The 5,800-nt window shown below is 59.3% G+C and overlaps 1 protein-coding gene across 4 annotated transcripts in view; it reads right to left on the reverse strand.

Moving 5' to 3' along the window:
- The window catches only part of AHDC1 (AT hook, DNA binding motif, containing 1), a 66,828-nt gene that overhangs the window by 59,763 nt on the left and 1,265 nt on the right, over positions 1-5,800 (reverse strand). The window lies entirely within an intron of this gene.

Consider the following 5,800-nt stretch of genomic DNA (forward strand, 5'->3'; position numbering starts at 1 on the left):
CGGGCCCCCCCCCCCCCCCCCCCCCCCCCCCCCCGACCTCTTTAGCAGCTGGAAACTGAGCCGGGGGTGGAAGGAATGGAGACTTGGCTGGCCTGGGGGTTTGGGGAGGGAAGAGGGAGAAAACACCTTCCAGATTCTCATCAAATCCCTGCTTGTGGTTTACAGCCTCGTCAGTCTCCCCCCACCCAGTTTCTCCCTTTCTTGATCTCTTCCTGTCTCAGTCTCTCCTCATCATCTGTCTCTTGTCTGTTTCTCTCCCTCCAGCGCTTCCATTTTTCTGACTCTTCCTCTCTCTGCCAGCACCTCTGTCTGTCCGTCTCTCCCTGTCCCAGTCCATCTGTCTGTCTCTCTCCGTCTGTCTGTGTGTGGGCGTCCCTGTCCATCTGTTCCACCACCCATCTGTCTGGCTGTCTGTGTTAGTCCTTGTAAGGGTGCCCACTCGCTCCCCAAGGCACCATCTCCCAGGTCAGCAAAGGCTTCTCCTGGATCAGGGGTTGGGGAGAGGGTGCAGAGCTGCAGCTTCTGGAAGCTTCAGTAGCAGCTGGGCTGAACTGGGAGTTCGGGGCCAGCCAGCTGCAGAAGTGGCCCCTCCCCTGGGCTCCCAAGCCAAGGACCTCAGAGCAGAAAGAGGAGAGAAAGCAGAGCCTCACTGCAGCTGAGTTTGTGCAAGCGGAGGAGGGAGGCAGAAGCCTCATATACCCTCACCTCACCATTCCCCTCAAAGCCAGGCCCTGCAGAAGAGGGGTCCTCAGCACACACCTTCCCCATCCCTAAGCCAATGGAAGAGACTCTGGGAACGGGGAGGGGAGTAGTGGGGAGGCCAAACCTTAGGAGAAGGAGGAGCTGGGAGCCAGGGCTTCCTGTCAGCTGCACGGCAGGAGGGAGGACTCCTTCCCTCCTCCCTTCCAGGCAGTCCCTGGGGATCCCTCCCGCTCTGCTCCGGTCCCAGCTCCAGGCATGAGGGGCTGTACAGGGAGTTCTTGCCAGCTCCACTGAGGCCACTCCCACCTCCCAGCTTCCCATAGGGACATGAGGGGGAGATCACACCAGTGTCTCACCCCTGACAGTGGAGGTTGGTTCTGGACATGTGGGACCCTGGCCCTTTCTAGGCACTGCCCATCCTGAGAAGCCCCAGGTAGTTCACCTACCATTGCCAGACCAGCACCTCACACACACAGAGCACCCCTGTGCTCACCGCCCACTTCCCATACCAGTACTCACTGTTGCTGCATGAACTCAGAGGATTCAACAGGGAGCCCTACGCCCAGACACCTGCTCCCTACCCTGCATGCACTGGGGGCAGGCTCCAACAGTGCCCCCAGCATAAAGCCAGCAACTAAAGACCACATCTCTCCACATCATCCCAGTCTGCTCTGTTCCCTCTCACTCCCTCTCCAATAGCTCACAGTCCAAATCCCACAATGGATGGGGAAACTGAGGCCCAAGAGAAAGGAATAGGAAGACATGGTTGTCCCTCCTGAGACCCTGGGGTGGGATCATAAATGAGGAATGAGGAAAGAAAGAGATGCTGCAGGGGCAGAATCTGGATCCTTCCTGACCTACCACGGGCAAAGTCCATATTGGCTGCACCCTCCGCCTCCCTAAGGCTGGGCCAGGGCTGGGCTGGCTCCCTCCCTCTGGAGCTCTCCTTGCCCCTGGCTGGGCCCCCTCCCGCTCCCCACTTCTGAGCAGCCCTCCCTGCCCTCTCCCTCCCGGCTCTGGCTCTCTCATCCTCGGCTCTTGGAAGCCTGACTCACTGTTTCCCCTCCTCTCTCCCCTCCCTCCCTCTCTCTCCCGGCAGCGGCGCCTCCCCCTCCCCTGGGGTGGGCTCTGGCCACAAGGGTGCTCTTCCCTGCTCCTCTCTCCAGGATCCAGCCCCCCTCTGCACCCAGGAGGCCCCCCACAGTTGTACCAGTTCTCTAACTATGGTGAGCTGGGGTGCAAAAAGCCTAGGTCCCAGCCTGGCCCTGCCAAGAGTATCTGTGATCCTGGGCAAGTGGCTTCCCACTCTAGACGTGGTTTCCTACTGTCAAAGTAGGAGGGGAGGGCGTCAAACTGGATGATGCCCCCCGGTGTCTCTGGGACTCTAATGTTCCGCCCTTTTATAACCTGGATGTTTCCTGGCACAGAGCACCTGACAACCTGTGGGGTGCTGTACCTGCCTCAGGCCCCACCTGCAGGTCCCAAAAAGAGCTCAGCACTGGTCCCAGACATTTGGGGAAGGCAGAGGGGAGAAAATGCTCTGGGGCCATAAGCAGTAGCAAGACCCCTGGGATCCCCCTGTGCCCCCATTCTCCCTCATTCTGTGGGATTCTTTCTCTCTCCCACTCCCCCCACCTGTCCTCCAAAAACAACCACTGCATTTGATCTTGGGCAAGAGGACCTCAGTGCCACCTCATTTCTGCTTCGGGGTGGAGAATGGTATATGCCTAGGCCTTCTTGGTCCCCCTGGACACCACCACCAGAGGCTATGATCCTGGCTATTCTTGCCTGTTTTCCCTCTCACTGTCTCATCACTGGCTTCAGTCTCCATCCTTCCCTCTCTTCACCAGGCAAGCGGCTGTCTGGGTCTCTCTCCTCCCCACCCCCCCTCCCTGGGGGGGCCCATCTGCTGGCACTAGCAACACTGTTACCCTTGCTCCCTCCTGCAGTCTCCAGTTCCACCCCATCCTGGCTTCCCCCTCCCCACTCTGTCCCAAGAGACAGAACTGGGGACCCAGAGACAGAACTGGGCTCCATCCCATAATAGTGAGCCTGCTTGACCTCACCCAACCAGACCAGAAGGGCCTGGGCATCTGGTAAGCAGGCGTGGCAGCCCCTTGTCTTGGGTGGCTGGCATGAGACATAGAGCTCTGTATTCCACAACCCCCCCCCCAAAAAAAAAGATGACCTGGGGTGGGCAAGCAAGGAAGGGGAAAATGAGGGAGATCAGGTTTGCCTGAAGGAAGCCCCTATCCAATGAGGAACAGAGGCTTAGAGGAGGGAGTGGTTCAAAGTCAGTGCTTCAGGCTGATTCGAGAATAAGCAACGTCCCTTGGGGCTCTGGGCTCCGCCAGTCCAGAGCAATCCCCCCCCACCCCCCCAGTGTCTTCTGCCAGGGACAGTCTGCCCCTTTAAGCCTCCAACACAGTCACAACAATCAGGTGGAGACCCCATCCCTTAATCTCCTTTAGAATCCAAGTCCAACCTCCCCACAGTACACCTCCACTTAACTCAGCAGGGGATTCCAGAAGCCTCCCTGCCAAGACCTAAGCACGTGGAGTGGGGGGGGAACAAAGCCCCCAGCTCCCAAGCCCCTTCACCAAAGGCTCCATTAAGGGCCAGGCAGCAATGCAAAATAATCCTGGAACCCTCACGCAGGAAAACTGAGAAGCTGAGCTGCCTGTCCACAGCACCTGGGGGTGTTGGGGGCTCCCTGCCCCAACGACCCTGTTCCAGACCCCCCAGCCCAGCAACCATAATAAACAGCAAGCTCTTTTTCTTTATGACACCAAATTTCTCCAAGCCCAACAGCTCCTTCCATCACTACCTCAGCCATAGATCACATTAAAAACTCACAGAGGGCAACTTAAACACATCACATTTGTTTCTCTCTATATTATTTCAAAAGTAACGGCATTAAAAATGGATTTTACTACAGAAAATAAATATCGGCACGTGGGCTGAGAGCCTAGGCGGGGGAGAGAGCCCACCAAGGGAATGTCCCTGAGGGCTTGGGCACAACTTAGGCACTGACTGGACTAGAGAGGCTAGACTACGCCCTGGGGTATGGGAGTATATGCCTGGGGAGGAGGCAATGCCTGCCCACCTGGACACCTGTCCCGATGCCAGATGAAGAGGGACAAAAACTACTGGTTTGGACTGGTGCCTACTGGTCCCCCAAAGCTCATGCCCTCAATAGTCTTTTTCAACCTCTGAAGGGTGGGAGCTCGGGGGCCAGAAGTTCACCAGTCTCCATGGGAGTATATGCCTGGGGAGGGGGCAATGCCTGCCCACCTGGACACCTGTCCCGATGCCAGATGAAGAGGGACAAAAACTACTGGTTTGGACTGGTGCCTACTGGTCCCCCAAAGCTCATGCCCTCAATAGTCTTTTTCAACCTCTGAAGGGTGGGAGCTCGGGGGCCAGAAGTTCACCAGTCTCCGGGGGTTACTCCAACTATTGACACAGCAGGAGAAAAAAATGAATTCAACTTACTATCCAGTTTGATTTTCCATTACTATAAAAATAAATATACATCTGTTCAAAGGAGGGAGATGGCAAGCAGCATGCACATGCCACCTGGGGGGTCCCCCCACAGTTCACCACCACAACTCAGCCTGCCCCTCCCCAAGCTGGGGAGGGGAGGTGGAGGATGGACAGACTGGTAATCTTTCACTTACAGCCCCAGTTCACACAGCCACACAGAACAGGAACAAGCCAACAATAGAAACACCCCAAATGCCCCTGGCAGGACTCTGGCCAGGCCCGGGCACATGCCCCCGCCCTGCCAGCAACGACAGCAGCAGCGGACAAAATGTGGCCACCCTGACCCGGAGGCAAAGCTTGTCCTCACACCCTGAGCTCTGCCCAGGGAGCTGGGGCCAAGTCCCGCCTGACACCAACTGGTCCGGCGGGAAACGCCTGCCCAGCCAGACAGGCACAGGCCCCCCAAGGGTCCCTCCTTGTGCTCAGGGACCAGGCTGGTGCAGCCCAGCCCTGCCTCCCAGGGTGACGCCTGGGCCCAAATTCAGCTGGCCCTGCCAGTCAGGCACTGGTGCAGAACCCAGGGCACCAGCCGGTGCCCCTCCCAGCCCAGCCTCAGGGCCCCCAAGCTGGGAGGGAGGGGAGACTCCCCACCTCTCCACATCTGGCCCTGGCCCCCAGGGTCTGCGGTAGAGAATTCCCGCCCCCGCTTCTCTCTCCCTCCTCCTGCTCTGTGCCCGCTGCCCGCCTCAGGGACAGCCCCAGCTCCCGCCTCCGGCCAGCAAGGCCCACATCCTTCCTCCCTCAGCTGGCCCCTTCGCCTGGCAGGAGGCTGGGGGGGGGGGTCAGCCTGCTGGGGACCCCCCCCAGGTCCCATCAGTCCTCATCCCCAGCCCCCAAACTCTGGGTTGCTGTCCCTTTTCCTGTAGAACAGGAAACAAGGTTATTTCCTAGACTCAGAGCCAGCCCCCTGCCCCTGTGGCTTTGCCCGGGGTCCCAGACCCAGCAGGGGAAGGCGCCCTCAGCCAGAAAGCAAAGAGATTCAGCAGTGCACCCCGAGCTCCCGGCCTAGGGGGCTGACAGCTGTCACTCAGCACCCCACCCCCTGGGGAAGAGGGGGCCGATTCAATCAGAGCCCCAGAGGAAACGCATTGATAGGCGATTATTTATTTATTTATGCAAAAGTGAGCCGACTTTGTTCGCCAGGTAACCGGGCACGCGGCCCAACCCCTCCAGCCCTAGCCGCCCCCAAATCCCTTCTCGGCCCCACACCCCCTCCGGGTCATTAGGTCTCCGCCCCTCAACTCCCAGAGCGCCGGCGGAACCTCGGGATTTGGGGGTTAGAGGGGAGGGGCTCCTCCCTCCGCAGTCTCCCCTTTTCCCAGCGCCGATCCTAAAATCCAGCCTTGTTCTCCGCTCCCACGGTCCCCCCTTCATTCCCCCCCACCCCCATTCTCGGCAAGCCGGAGAGCAAATTGCAGTTTTAAATCCAAAGGCGGAGGGAGGGGGAAGGAGGAGGGGGCGCGCGGCAGCGCTGGGCGCGCACCTCGCCCCCGAGCCGGGGGAGCCGCGGAGCGGCCAGGAAACCCGAGAACCCCCCCTCCCCGCCACCCCT

The sequence above is a fragment of the Galeopterus variegatus genome, unplaced genomic scaffold (genome assembly GCF_000696425.1).
Source record: "Galeopterus variegatus unplaced genomic scaffold, G_variegatus-3.0.2 Scaffold1207, whole genome shotgun sequence".
Taxonomy (NCBI): Eukaryota; Metazoa; Chordata; class Mammalia; order Dermoptera; family Cynocephalidae; genus Galeopterus; species Galeopterus variegatus.